This window comes from Eurosta solidaginis, chromosome 2 (assembly GCF_040869045.1).
Source record: "Eurosta solidaginis isolate ZX-2024a chromosome 2, ASM4086904v1, whole genome shotgun sequence".
In the NCBI taxonomy this organism is placed as follows: domain Eukaryota; kingdom Metazoa; phylum Arthropoda; class Insecta; order Diptera; family Tephritidae; genus Eurosta; species Eurosta solidaginis.
Window position 1 is genome coordinate 177,210,175 of NC_090320.1, and position 24,355 is coordinate 177,234,529.

At 37.8% G+C, this 24,355-nt stretch overlaps 1 pseudogene; it reads right to left on the reverse strand.

Moving 5' to 3' along the window:
• Window positions 1-364: 364 nt before the first annotated feature.
• On the reverse strand, window positions 365-10,940 carry LOC137241764 (putative nuclease HARBI1; annotated as a pseudogene).
• Window positions 10,941-24,355: the final 13,415 nt, after the last annotated feature.

Consider the following 24,355-nt stretch of genomic DNA (forward strand, 5'->3'; position numbering starts at 1 on the left):
GGGTCACCCCTCCTAACTTAGGCCTGGTCCAATTTGGGACTTTGTACCTCTTTGTAAACAAGACCATATCCGTCTTATCCGCGTTGACTTTCAACCCGACATTTGATGTCCAGGTATGAATATCCCGAAGCGCCCGATCCATCAAAGAGCTAATCGTTGGAAGACACTTTCACTTATGACAATTCCAACGCCATCTGCGTTTGCCGTTAGGTTTACGAGTCCCTCATCGAATCGCATAAAGCACCTTGGTAATGAGGGAAATTTTCTGGCATCCCATTATACTTACAAGCATTGGTCGAAGGAAAATGAACGTGTTATCTTCAGATTTTTATAATAATTTATTCTTCAAAGTCAAAAGGTTATTTTAAATTAAATTGTGTTGCCTTAAATAAGTAAAAAGATTTTCCCTTCTATCTAAGTTGGAATTGGAATTCGACTCCTCTATTTCCTCTTCAATATCGAAGGAAACTGCATCGTCCATTTCATTTTCTTCAGCGTCACACAAATCGTCATGGGTGATGCAAATATTATGCAAAACACACGCACTGACAACGATGTTGGTAATCGTCTGCAAATCTGTTTGTTCCGTAAACTTCATAAGTCTTCGGAAACGTTCTTTAAAAAGTCCAAACGTATTTTCAACAACCATTCTCGTTGAAGAATGGATTTCGTTAAATTTTCGCTGACTTTGGGTCAAATTTCCGTAGTCTTTATATGGAGACACCAACCAATTCGTCGTCGGATAAGCCGAGTCCCCAATTATAAAATATGAACCTGCAAACATTTGTTCGTGTAGTCTGTCGGCATCGTTAAAGAGTTTGGATCTTCTCAAAACTCTGTAGTCATGAAGTGACCCAGGCTCGCCACAGGTTACATCAATAAACTTTTTATCGGCATCCACTACAGCTTGCAGCACTATACTATAGGTTCTTTTTTACGATTGAAGTACATTTCTTTTTGATCCTTCGGGCCTTTAATACCAATGTGCGTACAGTCTATAGCTCCAATAACACCAGGGATACGTTGTTTTTGGTAAAACTTTTCAGTCGTTTTTTGTAGCTCAATGCCTTCTGGCCACTTGATATATTCATCACTAATATATACCAAATAGCGAGAAACGCCTTGGACAACGGACCATGCGCTTGATGTGGCTACACCAAACAAATTGCCTAGTTGCCGAAATGTCACGCTGTTGCTAATATACCATATATACATGTAAATGGATTTCTTGGGTGTGATACGTGATCTTCCAACACCAGACTGGTCAGCAACAAAAGAAGATGTGGAATACCTCGCTAGAGAAATCAAATATTTGTTTAGTTTATAAATGTATTTACTAATTAAAAAAGTTTTTGTTATTACTGGTAAGATGCACCACTGTTTCACGCTTGAGTCTCATGTGCGCTTTGAAATCCATCCCCCTCATCGCATCAAGCGTGCCTTCGAAGTTGTTACACCTCTCATGCTGTTCATTTTCGCTTTCCGAATCTTCGGAGGATGAACTGGAGCTAGCATATACGGCCTCCAATATTTCGTTCACCACTTCGCATACATCATTTTGCTGGCCAATGGGCAGGGAAACAAACTAGACAATAAATAAACACTCTTTATTTAATATTTACAATTAAATACAAATATTTACCAATGAATCGACAGGATTCTCATTTTTTTCGTTTTTCTTTTAAAATTTTCACAAACGCAACATTTATTTTGACACCTGACACCAGTGCTGTGAAGCAACATAATAAAATTGTTTAGCTAGATGGAGCATTTTTTTAGAGCTCGCGTAAAAAAAAAAACCCCTTATATATGTGTATGTGAGATATTCTTCGTCGCATTTTATATGTACATGTACATAAGTGTAGCTTGCTTTGTTGTTGTGATTATTTTCTAACAGCGAAGTCAAAAATACTTACCCCTTTCCTCTTTTTTTCAGGGTCAAGTTTCTCATGAAACAGGGGCTATTCTAAAGCCCAAGACCTAATACACGTGTCTCATGCTTTATTTTATCGAATATGAGGTATCTAGGGGGAGCAACTCAATAAAACCCGTAATTCCGAGTGTTATCCGAACCGTGTTCATTAAGCCGTCCGTTATATACACCTTTTTTGCAAATTTTCAAAACAAATATATAAGGATGCAACAGTTTATTAAAAAAAAATTAATAACGTTAGGTATTTAATTAAAATTAAAAAAAAACTGTTTTGACTTCGCGAAGTTATCGACCTTCAAAAAACAAGAAAATGTCATTTTTGTCGTATTAAAAAATCTCCAGTTCTTTATAGGGAGCATCAAAAACGATTCTCACCCCATTAAAGACGTTATGTCGTCCTAGCATCCAGCCATATAATGTCTTTAAATCAGACCAACAGTTTATGAGACGTATGCGCGAAGTAGAGCACAATTCCGAATCGTCTTGTGATATGTTATAATAATAAAAAGTAACTATTTGATTTTTATTTTCGCGGGATAGCTAAGCTCACTTATTTTTACATATAATTGATGTGAACCAATTTCAAATTGGGCCATAAATCGCATATTTATAGCAATTTTAGTAAAGTTATATATATGTATATTTCATACGAATGCTAGCGTAGGTTTTATGTATCAAGTTCTGGATGGATATTTTGTACAGGGTGGATATGTTTAATGTAGCTATATAATTTTACCAAATTTGCTATAACTTTGCCATTTTTAACCGATTTGTTGATTGTTTGAAAAAATATTATTAAGCTTTAATATAACAGAAACATTTAAACCAAACACTTGATCCTTATTGATGCATTTTTTTTACTATACTATACTATACGAACCTTAATGAAGCTCAATTTTGTCTGCTTAAAAACACTATAAGGCGTGGTGTTAGGCGACATAAGATATTGTGGCGAATTTTAGCATCACTATAGGGCTGATTACATTCACGACGACGGTGTAGCCGCCACATCTGTCATATTTTTTACACATGTTCTTATGAGTGTCGTTATTTTCGGCGCGACAGAACAGCAGGACAATCACCAAAGCCGTTGTAGCCAGATTAAACCTAATTCTATTTTTGGGAAGCAACAGTGAGTGGCGTCCTTTTTGTTTTGTCAATAAAAACTAAAATAGAAGTAAATAACAGATAATAAAAGTTAAAATCATCCTTTTGGCCTTTTTTTAAACATAATTAATATTGTTTTTTCTATTTTATTCGCTACTGTTTTCTGTAATTTATATTGGTGGCTTCCGCTTTCAAAGTAATCTTGGGGTCTGTAGACGCCGTGCTGAATGTAATCAGCCTTATGTTGTTAGTAAATAAAGGCACAACAACAATAAAGCAAGCTTCCACTCTTGTGTACATGGACACATCAATTTAATCATCATGTACACACATACATGGAAGGCGACGAGAAGTTCAAGCACACACATAACCAGCAGCTCGAAGTGAAGAGGTATCTCACACACACACACATGTAGTCATCAGCCGAAGTTCTTACTCACACATACACACGCATATAACTAAAATTACCTAGCAGAAGATACAACAATTCTAGAAGGTGAAACGTGTGGACCTTTGGAGAAATATGCGGACGAGGCAACAGAGAGTATAAGAGCAGCTCAAGCTGAGGAATGACTAATCAGTTTTGATTTAAACACGCTATTGGTTGTGAAGTATAATTGGGAAGTACTACTCCCAAAGCAGGGGCATAGCCAGAAAATTGCCTTGGGGGGGTTCAAAAAAAAAAAAATTTTTTTTTCAGTTAAATAAATAAAAAAAAAATGTTGTCTTTAGCTTTAACATTAAAGTACGTGTATATAGAATATGATATGAAAAAGGTTACATTAAAAACCCAAGCGCATGCGTCGGCTTTTCTTTGCCATTTCATCTAAAACTTCATCAACGGTAACAATTTGATCACGGTTGATGCTTAGTGATGCACAGCCATTCAATCGATTTTCACTCATCGTGTTTCTCAAATAGTTTTTAATCAGTCTAAGAGTTGAAAAAGGTCTCTCGTTCGTTGCCGTTATTACTGGAAGCGTACACAAGTTTTTCAAAAACATGTGAACATTAGGAAAAGCCACAGAATCGCATTCCTGTAATATTAATCATAGATAAATTGATAAAAAAAAAACGAAGTACCTCCTTCAGGAATAAGTAGAATTCATGCTTTTTGGGCCTATGTATGAGATCTAACGTATACGTATATAAAATTCAAAAGAAAGAAACTGATCGCTTGGAAAAAAATTTTATTTAAAAAAGTCATATCTACACGGGAAAAAATCTAGTGTGTTTTTTACATTTTAAAATGTGAAAAACACATTATTTTTTCATTTATCAAATAATTTGAATTTTACATTTTTGAAATGTGTTTTGATATGAAAAAAAATGTGGATATTACATTATAATAATGTGTTCTCCACATGGAAAATAATGTCAAATTTGCATTATATTTCAAAATAGGAAATGTGTAGTTAAAAAAATGCTGTAAATTTAACATTATTTAAAGTGGAGAATAAAATTAAAGCACGAGAATTAGTATCGTTTAGTTCGGCAAACAAACAGAACCGTAAGCAATGTTTATATGTAGCTTGTCGCCATGACGTAAGGGCAGAAGAATCATTGGAGTTTTCATATTTGCCTTTTCATTCCGATCAATGTAATCACGGTTGAGGCAAACGAGCAAACGCCTGAATTGATTATACTCACGTATGCAATAAGATGGTTGATTTTAAATCAATGTCGATTATGTTCGTTTAAGCAACTTGGACCATTGAACACGATCATGTTGCCGAATGTAATCGAACGTTGTTGTGTTCGATTTTTGCTGTTCTCTGATATGTATGTAGATGGTCGTTTGGCAAATTTAAAAGGAAACTTCTTTATGAAATTATAGTTAAAGTTAACATGTACATTTGTATATTTAATAAATTGCAGAATTATTATGAAACAGAATATGATTAAAATATAAGTGTTCACTTCGTACATACATATGCTTGCATATTAAAAATTTAATATCACCAACAAAGTAAATACGTAGCACATTTATAAGGAAATTTATTAACATAGACATAAAAACATCAAATATTTGAATTGTAACGACCTAAAAAATCAAATGATCCTGTGGCAAGGGGTGGGGGCGGGTTTAAACCCCAAATCCCGCCCCTGTCCCAAAGTAATCTAAATAAAGACCACTTTGCAAAACTGAATATTGGAGTGATTTAGTCAACAGTTTAGCGATTCGAACGTTAGTAGGTTTCAAATAAACGGAATTTCCCAAAATTAGTTACAATGTTTAATGGGGTAAAACCCCATTTCGCAGTTCCATATAAAAACAGGGTATTTTCTGTGTAGTACGAAAAACCGGTTTTTTTTTTTTTGCAATTCGATAACTTAGCAAAATCTCAGGCCCAAGAGAATTTTCTTATTTTTATCTAGGCCTGGGCGTCAATTGTTTGTCAGTTTGCGTCGGAACAGATAGACGAACATGGCTAAATCAATTCAGATCATCAGCCTGATTATATCCGTATTTTTATCGGTGGGTCTATCTGTTTTCCTTTAAGAACTTACAATTTTGAGATTCGGAACAAGCTTAATGTAACAATTCATTTTCATGAAAGGTGTAAAAAGAATCCAAATAAAAAATATCTTTGAATTGGCTGAAAAATAAAATAACAAATAAAAAATATTTTTTATTTTTTGCCATTTCATCTAAAACTTCATCAACGGTAACAATTTGATCTCGGTTGATGCTTAGTGATGCATATTTTTTATTTGGATACCGAATCAAATAAAACATAAAATGTATATTTGATTCGGCTTAAGAATCATACGAGTATAACAAATAAAAAATATTTTTTATTTGGATGCAGAATCGAATAAAAAACAAGTAAGGAAGGCGGAACACAATTGGTGGGAATGAAACCAATTGTGTTTTGCGAGAAGAAATAAAAACACAATAATTAGTACTTGTACATAGAAATATGTATAGTAATTATAAAATGTCTTTATTTCGTCAATACGTATTAATAAAATATCACGATAATGGAATTTAGGAACTTACGTTTTTGTTTGTATGAAATACTCCAAAATCGAATAAGTTGGTGATTCGTTGGCAGGCAAACTAAATCAGAGACGACGGCAACTTCCAAATCGCTACCGAACCCCGAATTTTCTCTCTTAACGAAAGAAAATGCTGGATCAAGAGGACGATTGGAAGGAAGTTGGCCGTTGCTTGCTGACAAACGAAAAGATAGTTAAGTCGGAGGTGGCTACCCGGTAGGAAATTATTTAGGCCACCGGCCTAAACATGCCGGCCCCTTACCATGGGAAATATTAGAAATGCCAACACCAACCGGTTCAACGTTTGACTTGAAATTATGCAATGAACATTAAATTGAAAAAAAAAGAAAAAATTTACCATAAGAAGTTATGAAATGAATCTTTGCATAAATTAAAATTTACCAATTTGAAAATTTTAAAACAGCAAACTTGACTTACGAAACTAGTCAACTAAAATTTGCACATATTTACATAAGTATTCGAAATTTAAAATGACAATTTAAAATGACAAAAGATGAACGATGTTGCTGCTGCTATCCTGTCGTGGCAACAGAAATGACCAAACCGAATATGGTCGGTTGCAGAAGCAGGTTGCTCTCCTCAGCTTGATTAGGCTCTTTCCGCATATACGGTGTGCTGGTGTGAGGGGCGCTGTGATGATTGCGCGTTTGGACTGTCGGAAAGTATTTGATGCCGAGCCGCCCTGTCGCCAATTTTTCTGCGGAGTAGGACGAGATACTGAGCTTCTCAAACGTTGGTGGACTGGTGTGCGAAAGTCTTTACCTGTAAGGCTTCGTGGAATCGGCGATTGGCAAGTATTTGATGTCAAGTCGCGCGACCGCCTTTCGTGTTGGAGCAACGGGCGGAAAGTATTTTTATGCCGCGCCACTGCCTTCTATTGGAAGAACGCCTACTGCCTCACCTTGCTCCAATTCCTCTTCCTGAACCTATTGAGTAGAGTGGTGTGGTGTTTCTCACCACAATAATAACAACGTGCCGTGCTCGAACACGTTTCCATGCGATAGAATGGTGACAAACAGTTGGGGTAGTACTTGTGGATGAGTACCAACCGCAGCCTCTCCTCCGGTGACTTAACAGGATATTGCGGGCATAGCCTTATACCGTGGTGGCTGTGGCATAGACGGCATGGAATCGGGAAGGAATGCGAACCTTGCTCCGACCTGTTGCGTGCTGCGACAAAGAGAGACATTCTGCAATGAAAAAAAGTCGTTTTAATCGAGAACAAAATGAATTTGAAAGTAGTTGCGACGGGTGGGTGATGAGCATGGAGGCGAAGTATTTTGTAAACTAATTTCCGGATTCCTCCGATGGTAGTCGGACCAGTTTCACGATTGGTCTGGTGACTAGTCCTTTCTCGGTCCGAACTTTCACTACTAAGACGCGATTGTCCGAGCCGCGATGTATATCGACGACTCGGCCAAGTCGCCATTCGTTTGGAAGCACGTTTTCTTCACGGATCACGACGAGATCATCAGCTTTCATGTCCGGCTGCTGTCGCTTCCACTTAGTCCTCTTCTGCAGCGCCGTAAGGTATTCAATCTTCCATCGTTGACAGAATGAATAATGCAATGCTTTCATCTTTTGCCATCGGTTGATCACTGATGCTGGATTCTCGCTAACCTCAATCTCCGGGGGAGATAACAGAGGAGCGCCTATAAGAAAGTGTCCAGGAGTCAATGGTTATAAACTCGATGGGTTATTTGAAGCAGGACTTAGGGGTCTTGAGTTGAGACAAGCCTCAATTCTACATAAAAGTGTTGAAAAATCCTCAAACGTATATTTGAGTCCAAATGCTACTTTTCGAAAACGGGTTTTAAAGCTCTTCACGCCAGCTTCCCATAAGCCCTCCATATGAGGAGCTGTTGCGGGTATGAAATGCCAAGAAAGCTCTTCATAGAAGTACTTCAAAAGAAGTGCAGTACGAGAATCAGATAAAACAGCCTTAAATTCAGCGTTAAGAGATCTTGAGGCTCCAACGAAATTAGTTCCTTTGTCTGAATATATGTTTTAGGACATCTCCTACGCGAAATAAATCTAGAAAAGGCTGCTAGAAAGGTGGGAGTACTAAGGTCATTTGTGGGTTCTAGATGAATGACCTTCGTTGCGAAACAGACGAAAAGACATACGTACCTCTTTGTAATAACACAAGCTCTACCTCTATAGTTTTTTATTTCGAAAGGTCCTGCGAAATCAATGCCGGTGTTTGTGAAGGCCCTAGAGAAAGTCGTGCGTTCTGAAGGTAGGGATGCCATGATTTGAAATTGCGTTGGCTTTTTGTATATAGTTCATGCCTTGCAATTGTGAATGACTGACTTGATCATAACTTTGATCCGAGGGATCCAATATTGTGCTCGAATAAGTCGCAACATTAACTGCTGTTCTCCATGAAGTGATATTTCATGGATAAACTTCACTAACAAGCGTGAGTAATGGCAGTTATACGGCAGAAGGATTGGGTGCCGTTCTTTGTAACTGAGGTCTCGCGATACTCCGAGACGACCTCCGATTCTTAATACTCCGCTTGAGTCGATAAATGGGTTTAAGGTTAGAATTTCGCTTTTAGCGCTTATCGCAAGTCCAGATTTTAAATTCGAAACCTCCGCTGAAAAATGTTACTGGCAGAGGGCAATTATTTTCTGGGTTTTACCTCTTATTTCCTCCGGAAATATTGATTTTTGAGTGGGGTGGGTCCCTTGAATAAAACGAAAGACGTACGATAGAACTCGTAAAGCCCTTGGAAGCGAAGAAAAGCGTTGGAGTATATCCGACACTTCAACGACTTTCGTTGTGTGGGAGAGCACGCGCTTTCCCTCTTCGTCGGTTTTGAAGACCGACTCTTGTTTTGGCCATTCTGACTTGCCTTCTTTCAGCCAAGAAGGGCCCTGCCATAACAAAGAATTGTCAGTTAAATCCGGAGCTGTTACTCCACGGCTGGCTAAATCGGCTGGATACCAGTGGTGCTGCCCCACTTTGTCGATGATTTTGGTAACCCTGTGGGGCACGAAGGTTGACCAGGAGCATGGTGGTTTTCTCAGCCAAGCGAGCACGATAGTGGAGTCAGTGCAGAGATAAACCCGCAGGGATCGAAGATCGAGGTTAGTGACGACTGATTCCATCATTTCGGCCAAGAGTACTGCTCCACACAATTCCAAGTGCGGAAGAGATATTATTTTTACTGGAGCTATTCGAGTATTGGCTAACAGCAGATTTATGTTGACCTCCTCGCCTTCTTCCACGCGCATATAAATGGCTGCTGCGTAGGCCTTTTCCGAGGCGTCCCAAAACCCGTGGAGTTCGATTTTTTAGGATGAAGAGAACTTAATCCATCGTGGCATCCGGATGTTGTCAATTGCAGAATAATTCGTGGAGAATTTATGCCAACACTCCAAGGTGGTCGAAGACACTTGTTCATCCCAACCTGTTCCCTCTAACCAAACATTTTGCATCAACATTTTCGCTACTATAATTATTGGAGTCAGCCATCCGAGAGGATCGAATAGTTTCGCGATGGCCGACAGAATCTTGCGTTTTGTCATTTCTTGGCATTGATCGCGTCTGTAGCGGTGAAATAGAACTGGTCTGAACAGCCATTCCACCGGACGCCAAGGGCTTTAACGCTGCTTGCTGCTCGAAATGAAAAAAATCTTGGTTAAGCAAGTGGGCAACAAGAATGTTGCGCAAAACTTGCTTGCAATTGGCAGTCCACTTTCTAATTGGGAAGCCTTCCGAACTCAAAGCCCCGGAAATTCATCCCGCGCTTTGGTGGTGGATTTTAAGCCATGCCCACCTGCAAGGACGTCGTCGACGTACATATGTCGAGTTAAAATGGTGGAGGCGATCGGATGTGAGTCTTGAACATCGTCCGCCAATTGAAGCAATATTCTTATTGCTAGGTAGGGAGCGCAGTTTATGCCGAAAGTAACCGTATTTAATTGGAATTGACGGATGGGTTCATCTGTGGACTCACGAAAAAGAATCCTTTGAAATTTCCTCTGTTGAGGATGGACAAATATTTGACGATACATCTTCTCGATGTCGCTACTAAATACGAATTTAAACAGTCTCTATCTTAGAATCAAGATCGTAAGATCGCTTTGAAAGACCAGGAAGCAGGGTATCGTTCAAACTCACACCATTGTCCGAGGGACACGAAGCATTAAACACAACTCTCACCTTCGTATAAGTGCTTTCTGGCTTGCTTACCCCATGATGGGGTAAGTAGTAGGACTCGGGCGGATTTTCGGACAGGCTTGGTCAGATTTCAGATTTTGGCCTGACTGATCATATTCTTTAAGGACTCTCGTGTACTCCTCTCGTAAAGAAGGGTTTTTGGCTAGCCTACCTTCACAACGAAAATATTGCGAAAACGCAGTTTTACGTGAACACCCTAGGGAAATATCTGCTGGGAAATTTTTTCGAAAGGTTAGAGAGACCGCATATCTCCCCATCTCCGTTCGCGTCGTAGTTGTTTTGTAAATCTCCTCGCAGTATTCCTCATCGGCCGTACGGATCGCGTTCCTTGGGATATCTTCCAATTCCAAAATGCTGCCAGTTGTTGATCCAAAGAGATTTCATTGTAGAAAGAGACACAGGATGTCGCCTCTTTGTTGGGGTGCATCCGTCCCGTAAGTATCCATCCGAATACCGTTTCCTGGGCGAGAAGATTACTCGTCAAGTCCTTCCGAATACCCTCCAACATGATTTGCGGATAGACATCACCTCCAAGCACTAGATCAACTTGTTCGTTCGCGAAGAATCGGCTGTCCGCTAGATTAATTCCCGGGAAGTTTCGTTGCATAGCAGGGTCAATATCGACGGTTGGCAGATTGCCTGTCAATTGAGGTAATACTAAAGCCGTAGGGCTGATGGATACCATTGTGTCAAGGGGTGAGCCTATATGGATAGGGTAAGTTAGGGTGGAATGAACAGACACCGTATTGTTGATACCTGACACTGTAGGGTTCATTTTTTTAGCTGGAAGCCCGATACGTCGGCGAAGCCGTTCCGTAATAAATGAACACTCGGAGTCGGAGTCTGTTAAGACTCGGGCCGAGTATACGGTATCACTATATCGCAGGTGGATTTGAGCTGCTCCCAGTAGGATCCCTTTATGTGTATTCGAAAAACACGATTGGACTTGACTAGGAGAGTCACTGTTGGCCTGATTGCGACTATGTTCAGAAGTGGGCGTTTGAAAGTAGTTCCGGTACCACTCGATGTTGAGCTCGAAGAGTGCTGTTTGGACGAGAAGGTGGCCTGAACTGGATTCAAATGCAGGAGAGTGTGATGTCGCGCGTGGCAAGTTGAACAGTTGTAGGCGCTGTTGCATTTCGGCACACCATGTCCGGAAGATAAACAGTTCAGACACAAATTGTTCCTTCTCACATGCTTACTGCGATCAGACGGAGTCATCTTTCGGAATCGTGGTGAGCGTCACGACTACAGAGTTTGCATTTCGCATTTGATACGCTTGCCTGAAAAGTATTCAATTTTTTGCTGTTCCCCTCGTTATGTGACTTAGAAGGTTGAGATTTGGTCGGCTGTGAGCCTCGCAAATCAACAGTTAACAAATTCTGGAACCGACTTGTCAGAAACTTGTCCATGTCACTCCACTTTAGGATCTCGATTTTATCTTGAACCGATTGCTCCCACAACGAAAGCGTAGCTTCCGGAAGTTTTGTGGAGCAGAGGTACGAAATGATCGCTTCCCAATTTGATATGTCAACTTTGTGAATCTGGAGTGCCGAAATGCAATTATTTATTCCCCGCTGAGGCTGTTTGATTGCACTTCCAGATTCAGTTCCTACGTGGGGAGGTTGAAGAGGATCTTCAATTGGCTAGTATTCATTTATTTTCGCAACGATCGGTCAGGTTTTTCCACGCGGTTTCGAAAGCTTCATTTGTAATGGGACATTTGCTTACTATTTCTCTTGCTTCGCCCTCAGTTTTTTTTTTATTAAATGGCATAATTTTTCTACTGAGGCGAGCTCTTGATTCTTTATGTTAATGGCCGTGAATAAGTCACGGAATGTTGGCCATGACAAATAATCTCCCTTAAAAACTTCGGTCTCACAAGGCGGATGCCTAATATTGCGTTCCCTAACTGAGTCGTCGTTTGATTTTTCAGAGGTTTTATCTTTTTGCTTTGAAGCTAGGTCACCTATCACCTCTATGCACTTCATAAAAGTCGTGTACGCTAACTTATACTTTTTCCTCGCTGCAGTAGCATCTTTGGAAGATGTTGCAACATCTGACCCCTGAAACTCACTATAGCTGCGTTTTATTTTGTTCCACAGCTCTTTAGCCTCCTCCCTTTGGGTTTCGATGATGGATTGATTGGGGTTTTCGATTTCACGAAAGTCCGGCTCAGGATCTATCAAAGACTCAACCAATTGATTGAAACTTTCCATTATTTATTAATTTGTTGGATGAAAAAATTTACTTTGGATTATTAAAGACTTGGACGAAATCCGAAAAATGCACGTAGTGCTGCAGTGTTTTTATAATCCAAATTTACTAAAAATTGCGTAAAACTTAAGTAGCATACAGGTATCGTAAACTTTTTGCCGCTAAAAATTTCAAACTTGTTAACGAAATAGCACTGTGGCGCTCGAAACTCCCTTTTTATACTCAGTTGAGCAGAGCTCACAGAGTATATTAAGTTTGATTGGATAACGGTTGGTTGTACATATATAAAGGAATCGAGATAGATATAGACTTCCATATATCAAAATAATCAGGATTGAAAAAAAATTTGATTGAGCCATGTCCGTCCGTCCGTCCGTCCGTCCGTCCGTCCGTTAACACGATAACTTGAGTAAATTTTGAGCTATCTTGATGAAATTTGGTATGTAGATTCCTGGGCACTCATCTCAGATCGCTATTTAAAATGAACGATATCGGACTATAACCACGCCCACTTTTTCGATATCGAAAATTTCGAAAAACCGAAAAAATGCGATAATTCATTGCCAAAGGCAATTAAATCGATGAAACTTGGCAGATGGGTTGACGTTATGACGCAGAATAGAAAATTAGTAAGATTTTGGACAATGGGCGTGGCACCGCCCACTTTTACAAGAAGGTAATTTAAAAGTTTTGCAAGCTGTAATTTGGCAGTCGTTGAAGATATCATGATGAAATTTGGCAGGAACGCTGCTACTATTACTATATATGTGCTAAATAAAAATTAGCAAAATTGGATGAAGAACACGCCCACTTTTTAAAAAAAAAAAATTTTAAATTCAAATTTTAACAAAAAATTTAATATCTTTACTGTATATAAGTAAATTAAGTCAAAATTCAACTCCTGTAATGATATGATGCAACAAAATACAAAAATAAAAGAAAATTTCAAAATGGGCGTGGCTCCGCCCATTTTCATTTAGTTTGTCTAGAATACTTTTAATGCCATAAGTCGAACAAAAATTTACCAATCCTTCTCAAATTTGGTAGGTACATAGATTCTATGACGGTAACTGTTCTCTGTGAAAATGGCCGAAATCGGTGGAAGCCACGCCCAGTTTTTATACACAGTCCACCGTCTGTCCTTCCGCTCGGCTGTTAACACAATAACTTGAGCAAAAACCGATATATCTTTACTAAACTTAGCCCACCTACTTATCTGAACTCACTTTATCTCGGTATAAAAAATAGCCGAAATCCGACCATAACCACGCCCACTTTATCGATATCGAAAATTACGAAAAATGAAAAAAATGCCATAATTCTATACCAAATACGAAAAAAGGGATGAAACATGGTAACTGGATTGGTTTATTGACGCAAAATATAACTTTGGAAAAAATTTTGTAAAATGGGTGTGACACCTACCATATTAAGTAGAAGAAAATGAAAAAGTTCTACAAGGCAAAATCAACAGCCCTTGGAATCTTGGCAGGAATACTGTTAGTGGTATTGCATATATAAATAAATTAGCAGTACCCGACAGATGATTTTCTGGATCACCTGGTCCACATTTTGGTCGATATCGCGAGAACACCTTCACATATACATCTAAGGGCCACTCGCTTTTAAAACCCTCATTAATACCTTTAATTTGATATCCATATCGTACAAACACATTCTAGAGTCACCCCTGGCCCACCCTAATGGCGATATCTCGAAAAGGCGTCCACCTATAGACCTAATGCCCACTCCCTCTTAAAATGCTCAGTAACACCTTTCGTTTGATACCCATATCGTACAAACATTCTAGAGTCACCTCTGGCCCACCCTAATGGCGATATCTCGAAAAGGCGTCCACCTATAGACCTAATGTCCACTCCCTCTTAAAATGCTCAGTAACACCTTTCGTTTGATACCCATATCGTACAAACATTCTAGAGTCACCCCTGGCCCACCCTATTGGCAATGTCTCGAAAAGGCCACCTATAGACCTAATGCCCACTCCCTCTTAAAATGCTCAGTAACACATTTCGTTTGATACCCATATCGTACAAACATTCTAGAGTCCCCCTGGCCCACCCTAATGGCGATATCTCGAAAAGGCGTCCACCTATAGACCTAATGCCCACTCCCTCTTAAAATGCTCAGTCACACCTTTCGTTTGATACCCATATCGTACAAACATTCTAGAGTCACCCTTGGTCCACCTTTATGGCGATATCTCGAAAAGGCGTCCACCTATAGACCTAATGCCCACTCCCTCTTAAAATGCTCAGTAACACCTTTCGTTTGATACCCATATCGCACAAACATTATAGAGTCACCCCTGGCCCACACTAATGGCGATATCTCGAAAAGACGTCCACCTATAGACCTAATGCCCACTCCCTCTTAAAATGCTCAGTAAAACCTTTCGTTTGATACCCATATCGTACAAACACATTCTAGAGTCACCCCTGGCCCACCCTAATGACGATATCTCGAAAAGGCGTCCACTTATAGACCTAATGCCCACTCCCTCTTAAAATGCTCAGTAACACCTTTCGTTTGATACCCATATCGTACAAACATTCTAGAGTCACCCTTGGTCCACCTTTATGGCGATATATCGAAAAGGCGTCCACCTATAGAACTAAGGATTACTCCCTTTTAAGATACTCATTACCATCTTTCATTTGATACCCATATCATACAAACACATCCTAGAGTCACCCCTGGCCCACCCTAATGGCGACATTTCGAAAAGGCGTCCACCTATAGACCTATTGCCCACTCCCTCTTAAAATGCTCAGTAACACTTTTCGTTTTATACCCATATCGTACAAACATTCTAGAGTCACCCCTGGCCCACCCTAATGGCAATATCTCGAAAAGGCGTCCACCTATAGACCTAATGCCCACTCCCTCTTAAAATGCTCAGTAACACCTTTCATTTGATTCCCATATCGTACAAACACATTCTAGAGACACCCCTGGTCCACCTTTATGGCGATATCTCGAAACGGCGGCCACCTATGGACTAAGGATCACTCCTTTTCAAAATACTCATTAACAGCTTTCCTTTGATACCCATATCGTACAAACATATTCTAGAGTCACCCCTGGTCCACCTTTATGGCGATTTCTCGAAAAGGCGTTCACCTATAGAACTAAAGCCCATTCCCTTTTAAAATACTCATTACCACCTTTCATTTGATACCCATATCGTACAAACACATTCTAGAGTCACCCCTGGTCCACCTTAATGGCGATATCTCGAAAGGGCGTCCACTGATAGACCTAAGGCCCACTCCCTCTTAAAATGCTCAGTAACACCTTTCATTTGATACCCATATCGTACAAACAAATTCTAGAGTCAGCCCTGGTCCACCTTTATGGCGATATTCCTAAATGGCGTCCATCCATAGAACTATGGCCTACTCTCTCTTAAAATACTCTTTAATACCTTCCATTTGATACACATGTCATACAACCACATTCCAAGGTTACCCTAGGTTCATTTTCCTACATGGTGATTTTCCTTATTTTGTCTCCATAGCTCTCAACTGAGTATGTAATGTTCGGTTACACCCGAACTTAGCCTTCCTTACTTGTTCTTTTTGTAAATGGGATGAGTTTGAAAGAAACTATAATTTTCAGTAAGAACACCAACCAAAATCCCGAAATAATTCACCAAAATCTAGAAATATTAGTATAATACAATTAAATAAATGAGGAAAAAAATGAAAAATTCGAAATTTAGGTACAAAAAATTTATTTATTGTAGAGTTCTTATTATTATACTCAGTTGAGCAGAGCTCACAGAGTATATTAAGTTTGATTGGATAACGGTTGGTTGTACATATATAAAGGAATAGAGATAGATATAGACTTCCATATATCAAAATAATCAGGATCGAAAAAAATTTGATTGAGCCATGTCCGTCCGTCCGTCCGTCCGTTAACACGATAACTTGAGTAAATTTTGAGGTATCTTGATGAAATTTGGTATGTAGGTTCCTGAGCACTCATCTCAGATCGCTATTTAAAATGAACGATATCGGACTATAACCACGCCCACTTTTTCGATATCGAAAAATTCGAAAAACCGAAAAAGTGCGATAATTCATTACAAAAGACAGCTAAAGCGACGAAACTTGGTAGATGAGTTGAACTTATGACGCAGAATAGAAAATTAGTAAAATTTTGGACAATGGGCGTGGCACCGCCCACTTTTAAAAGAAGGTAATTTAAAAGTTTTGCAAGCTGTAATTTGCCAGTCGTTGAAGATATCATGATGAAATTTAGCAGGAACGTTACTCCTATTACTATATGTACGCTTGATAAAAATTAGCAAAATCGGAGAAGGATCACGCCCACTTTTAAAAAAAAAATTTTTTTAAAGTAAAATTTTTACAAAAAATTTAATATCTTTACAGTATATAAGTAAATTATGTCAACATTCAACTCCAGTAATGATATGGTGCAACAAAATACAAAAATAAAAGAAAATTTCAAAATGGGCGTGGCTCCGCCCTTTTTCATTTAATTTGTCTAGGATACTTTTAACGCCATAAGTCGAACAAAAATTAACCAATCCTTTTGAAATTTGGTAGGGGCATAGATTTTATGACGCTAACTGTTTTCTGTGAAAATGGGCGAAATCGGTTGATGCCACGCCCAGTTTTTATACACATTCGTCCGTCTGTCCTTCCGCATGGCCGTTAACACGATAACTTGAGAAAAAATCGACATATCTTTAATGAACTTAGTTCACGTGCTTACTTGAACTCACTTTATCTTGGTATGAAAAATTAACGAAATCCGACTATGACCACGCCCACTTTTTCGATATCGAAAATTACGAAAAATGAAAAAAATGCCATAATTCTATACCAAATACGAAAAAAGGGATGAAACATGGTAAGGTAATTGGATTGTTTTATTGACGCGAAATATAACTTAAGAAAAAATTTTTTTAAAATGGTTGTGACACCTACCATATTAAGTAGAAGAAAATGAAAAAGTTCTGCAGGGCGAAAAAAAAAACCCTTAAAATTTTGGCAGGTATTACATATATAAATAAATTAGCGGTATCCAACAGATGATGTTCTGGGTCACCCTGGTCTACATTTTGATCGATATCTGGAAAACGCCTTCACACCACTCCCTTTTAAAACTCTCATTAATACCTTTAATTTGATACCTATATCGTACAAACTCATTCTAGAGTCACCCCTGGTCCACCTTTCTGGTGATATCTCGAAAAGGCGTCCACCTATAGAACTAAGCCCCACGCCCTTTTACAATACTCATTAACACCTTTCATTTGATACCCATATCGTACAAACATATTCTAAAGTCACCCCTGGTCCACCTTTATGGCGATATCTCGAAAAGGCGAACACCTATAGAACGAAGGCCCACTCCCTTTTAAAAATACTCATTAGCACCTTTCATTTGATACCCATATCGTACAAACAAAGTCTAGAGTCCCCCTGGTCCACCTTTATTGCGATACCTCGAAAAGGCGTCCACCTATAGAACTAAGGCCCACTCCCTTTTAAAATACTCATTAACTCCTTTCGTTTGATACCCATATTGCACAAACGAATTCTAGAGTCACCCCTGGCCCACCTTTATGGCGATATCTCGAAACGGCGTCCACTTATGGAACTAAGGATTACTCCCTTTTAAAATACTCATTAACACCTTTATTTTGATACTCATATTGTACAAACAAATTCTGGGGCCACCCCTGCTCCACCTTTATGGCGATATCTCGAAACGGCATCCACCTATGGAACTAAGGATTACTCCCTTTTAAAATACTCATTAACACCTTTCTTTTGATACCCATATTGTACAAACAAATTCTAGGGTCTCCCCTGGTCCACCTTTATGGCGATATCTCGAAAATACGACCACCTATACAACAACCACCACTCCCTTTTAAAACCCTCATTAATACCTTTAATTTGATACCCATATCGTACAAACACATTCTAGAGTCACCCCTGGTCCACCTTTATGGCGATATTTCGAAACGGCGTCCACCTATAGAACTAAGGCCCACTCCCTTTTAAAATACTCATTAACACCTTTCGTTTGATGCCCATATTGTACAAACAAATTCTAGGGTCACCCCTGGTCCACCTTTATGGCGATATCTCGAAATGGCGTCCACTTATACAACAACCACCACTCCCTTTCAAAACCCTCATTAATACCTTTAATTTGATACCCATATCGTACAAACACATTCTAGAGTCACCACTGGTCCACCTTTATGGCGATATTTCGAAACAGCGTCCACCTATAGAACTAAGGCCCACTCCCTTTTAAAATACTCACTAACACCTTTCGTTTGATACCCATATTGTACAAACAAATTCTAGGGCCACCCCTGGTCCACCTTTATGGCGATATCTCGAAAATACGACCACCTATACAACAACCACCACTCCCTTTTAAAACTCTCATTAACACTTTTCGTTTGATGCCTATATTGTACAAACAAATTCTAGGGTCACCCCTGGTCCACCTTTGTGGCGATATCTCGAAACAGCGTCCACCTATGGAACTAAGGATTACTCCCTTTTAAAATACTCATTAACACCTTTCATTTGATACCCATAACGTACAAACGCATTCTAGAGTCAACCCTGATCCACCTTTATGGCTATATCCCTAAATGGCGTCCACCTATAGAACTGTGGCCCACTCCCTCATAAAATACTCTTAATGCCTTTCATTTGATACACATGTCATACAAACACATTCCAGGGTTACCCTCGGTTCATTTTCCTACATGGTTATTTTCCCTTATGTTGCCACCATAGCTCTCAACTGAGTATGTAATGTTCGGTTACACCCGAACTTAACCTTCCTTACTTGTTTTTATTTAACTTTGTATTTTAGTTACTTTGAACTTTGTAATTTTAAAATATTTTATCCATATTTTAATTTTCAATATTGATTTTTCAATTCAAATTTCAATTCAAAAATTTTCATTATTGTGAAAATTTTAAAACAAAACAGACGCATACATTTAGGCGTATTGAAAAATATAGTTTAAAGTTTTTATAAATTAAAACGTGGTTTCAATCACCACACTGGCGATCCTGCCAGGAGCTTTGTGTCGCAATATTGAACGCTGATTTGTACGCATAATAAATTTTACAGCTTAATGCAATTAAGTATCAAACCAAGGAATTATTTCCAATCAACCAAAAAAAAGAAAGGACGAATTTAAAAATAATGTGAAATTGATGAGCGAAAGAATAAAAAAATCGGTAGAAACAACTTGATGAAACCCAAATCAAACGTCGAAAATTTGGCTAATTTAAAAAAAAATTAAATATTGAACGATTTGACGATTTTTCATAAATTCTAACCCAATTGCAATTTAACAGAAGTAGAAAGTGAAGAAGTAAATACATATGCAAGAGAATCCAATAACAACAACGATAAATAAAAATCTGACATAATCAAACCAATCAGATTGTAATGCAAATCAAGTCGCTGGAACTATTGGTTATTGATCTATAAACAGAGTGGTATCTGCTGGGTTTTCCTGTATTTGTCAGTTGGAAATATTTGTTTAGTATTGTGTGAAGCTGCATATTATATATATAAGTAGTGAGAGAAGGTAGACATCAATTTGCAATTCGTTCGCTACTTGCTTTCTAATTAAATTAACGCTACAAGTGACTAAATTGTTATTAATAAACTACTCAAAAAAAAAAAAACATAACCATCTACAAAAATTTTATATATTACAAGCATATACATAAAGAACTGGTAAAACAAACAGAGATCTCACCACAATGTCGGTTCATATAGACTAAATATCAGTCAAACATCAAATCAAATACGTAAATTTAAAAAATAATATTTAATATTGTCAGTGTCTGGGTGACAAAGTCAATCTGATAGCGTTGAGGTCCACAGACAGACAATTAAACAATAACGCTTCGGCGTGAGCGTAAAAAAAAAATAAAATAACAAAGTCTTTGCGGCAGGTGTGTCACCCAACGCTGCCTATTATCGGTGCTATTTGTGCTGCAACTCTACGACGTATTATTTTGAAGTCTGTTGGTGTGTAGAAACGCAGCGTGAGGAAAGTGGAACAAATAAACAAAAACACTTATCATTTGGTGCAGATGTAAAGCACTTGTATCAATTTATTTTTTATTTCTTCAACTTGTGGTTCAAATGCCGCTCGTTGATTGGTCCCATCCATTCATTACCATGAATCAGGAAAGGTGCCCATTTTTCCCAAAAGAGCCGATTTTAACAGGCCATCAGAAAAAGGGAACAACATATTTGATCGAATAATATTACTACAAATTCCCCATCCTCAACTAACTTTCGAATATCGAATTTCCATATTGTCATCTTCCTCACCTGCAGACAATTCATGTTACCGTCTTACTCATTTGCATACAATCTGACACAATTTTATTCATATCGAATTTCCTCATTTCCATATTGTCTTTTCATCTTCCTCATCTGCATACAATTTTACTTTCCCTCTTCCTCCCTAACGCATCTTCCGTATTATTTAACGAAATCATATGCCTTAAGCCGGAGTCATTGGTGCCGTATGTCGTATTGCTGTATCCGTATCCCTAACGTATTCAGCTGTTTATCGTTACGACGGTAAACCAAAACCCAATTGGTTGGCTACGATACGGTTACGACCTTAGCGGCACCAATAATCGATTGCATTGATTCTCATAAGATTGGTCGAATCAGCTGTTATAAGGTTACCGATACGGTTACCGATAAAGCACCAATGTCTCCAGCTTTATGCTGCGCGCACAACTTTTATAAACTCTGAGTTCGACTACCGCGTCGACTCCATGATATTTATTTATTTTTATATTTTTTCTGCTTTGGTGGTTGAAAATAAATCAAAAATCAATAAAAAGTTTCTTTTTATAAGCTACAGAGGAAGGCAGAAAATTTGAAAAAGAGCCCGATTCACCAGGCCATCATAAAAATTTGTAGGGTTACTGGTTAATATAAATTGCATTTCGCATCTCTAATGAATGCTGCTAAAGCGCCAAATACACGACACGAACATTTCCGCGAACATTCCCGTTATGTCATGTTTCTGCGACCTTTTCTGTCGTGTATGGTGGTGTTTGCCAGTTCGCGCAAATCTTCGCCAAAAATCAAAATATTTTAATTTTTGGCGAACATTTGCGCGAACTGTTCGTGCGTGTATGGCGAAATAGCTCATAATGGTAGTAATTTCTGAACGGAACAGACGTGCGCGGAAAAGTAAAATGGACAATAAAAAATGTCTGAGTGAATTTATTGAAATGTATAAATCTTTGCCATCATTGTGGCAAGTAAAAAGCAAAGATTTTTACGCTTAATTGCCACAGCGAGCAATATTGCTGCAGCACAATTGTTGTCCGTATTCATCGCTGTCTGAAAGAGAACTAATGTTCGGCCAAAAGTTCGTATGGTGTATGGCCAAAGCTGTGAACAAGATTGCGGAATGTTCGCGGAAATGTTCGTGTCGTGTATTTGGCGCTTAAGTAAAAAGTACTATACAAACCATAGAGGATAATAGAGCTATCTCCTTTGTACAATATATAAATATGTTTCCAAGTCCGTTAGTTATATATATGTCCCACGCATTAACTCACCACTCTCCACTCACTTCATTGAAACTCATACTTATAACTGCCTGTTAGGCCATAATTCGTTGTAAGCTATTGTGGCACAGCTGTATAGGCTAATGAATTGTTGTAGCTCTCATAGGTTCGAATCCCTCTCGAGTTAAATAAAATTTTTTTTTTTTTAGCTGAAATTAGAAAAATGCTGGATGCGCCAAAATAGCAAAATTTTGCCGATACGCGCGTTTTCTTACAATGCAATATCAAAGCAAAAATTTTTGCAAGAATATACTAATGTGAATTAAAAAGGCTATACAACTGTATACTTGATATATTATTTCAAACTACAGAAAAAAATCCACACTTAATAAATATAATTAACAAATATAATAAGCAAAATGACATCGACTTTTCGGCTTTTGCTTATCGAAAATTCATAACTCGATATTTTAATCCATCAAAAAAAAAAACACACAAAAAAAAGCTTTATTGAGGCTCGAACCTGAAGCATTTGCAGTTCCAAACAAGTGCAAAACACGTGCGCCAAACGTACTACAATTTCCCTGTGGTCTTATCTGCTACTTAGACCGCGTATACGTAGTTGCAACGCCGCAAGGCCATTTTCAACCCTCCATTTACCATTGAAATTAAGCTTTTTTTACCTTTTTTAAAATTTCTGAATTATTTTAATTAAATTCAAATTCATATTAAAACATAAAACATGCAAATATGTTACTACACATAATAAAATTTAAATATAATTAATCCTACTAAATACCTATATTCCCACAAAGAAATCATCTTAAGAGAAAATGAACACCAGTTGAAACAGTTGACAGAGAATTTTCTGCTGTTAACAGGTTAACATTGAAATTGGATCGTGTGTGGTGAAGTGAAAGAAGTGTGCACATCCAAAAAAGTTGCAATCTAGCAAAAACTCCTTCTCATTGTGTATAAATTCTCTGTCAGAGCGTATACAAAAACTACAATAGAGGCAGCAATCATTAAACAAATATCAGCCGAAAGAGCTGGAAGCAGCAGCAACAGCAACAACTACAAACACAACACCATCAAAAGCCATTGCATAAATATCAATTATGACAACAAAATAAATATTCGCAAGTATTTGAATAATAATATCATCTTTTATGTATGTATGTATATTAAAATATAAATATATTATTAATATTGTAAACTCCTTTTTTATAGAATTACTAGTTTATTTTACTGTTTTGTTAGTGAACTCTCTTTTTATTTAATGCAAAAGGTTTCGTTCACCACAACATAATACACTTTCTATAATAATAATTTAAATGATCCATTTATAAATATACCAAATGACACTTTATAACAAAATATTACAAACCAGTATGATAATTATAATCAAAATGAAATTTCAGCAACTTCGTAAAATTTCCACAATTTTGGACTAGTTGTCCAGAAGCGTGGTTTATACATGCTAAAACACAATTTAGTACCAAAAATATAACACAAGAGAACACAAAATACGAACATATTATAACAGCACTTCCACAAGAAGTAATAGTAACAATTTTAGATTTTATCCAAAATCCTCCCCTCACTAACAAGTTTAGTGAACTTAAAAAAGTTTTGATAGAAAGACATCCACTTAGTGAAAATTCAAAACTAGACAAAATTTTAAGTGACTCAGAAATGGGTGATCGAAAGCCCTCTGAATTTTATCGGTCATTAATTTTGTTAGCGGTTTCAAATTTTAGTGAAAATATTTTAAAGAAAATTTGGTTGAGAAAACTTCCCAAAAATTTAAATATCATTTTGGCTAGCTCAAGTTGTGATAATATTAATGAGTTAACAAAATTAGCAGATAACATTTTTGAAGTTATGAATAAAAACGAAGTTTTCTCAGTAACTACAAATTCAGATACAAAAGTTAAAAATTGTTGAAAATTTAGTTAAAACCACTTCTTTAATGTGTGAAAGTTTTCAGAAACTTTCTTTGGAGTTAGCAGAAATTAAAACAGAAGTGTATCGGAATCAATCTAGGTCGCGTTCTAATTCTAGGAATAATTTTAGAAATTCTTTTAGGCATCGTTCTAACTCGCGTAATAATCCAAATTGGTTGTGTAGATTCCATTACAATTATGGAAGTAATGCCAGGAAGTGTGAACAACCGTGTTCGTATAACAAAAACAAAGATTCAACAAACTAAATTCTTCCGTTGTTGCAGCGACGAACAACGGAAATTTAGAATTTTCGACGCGTCGCTTATTTATTTTTGATAGAGAAA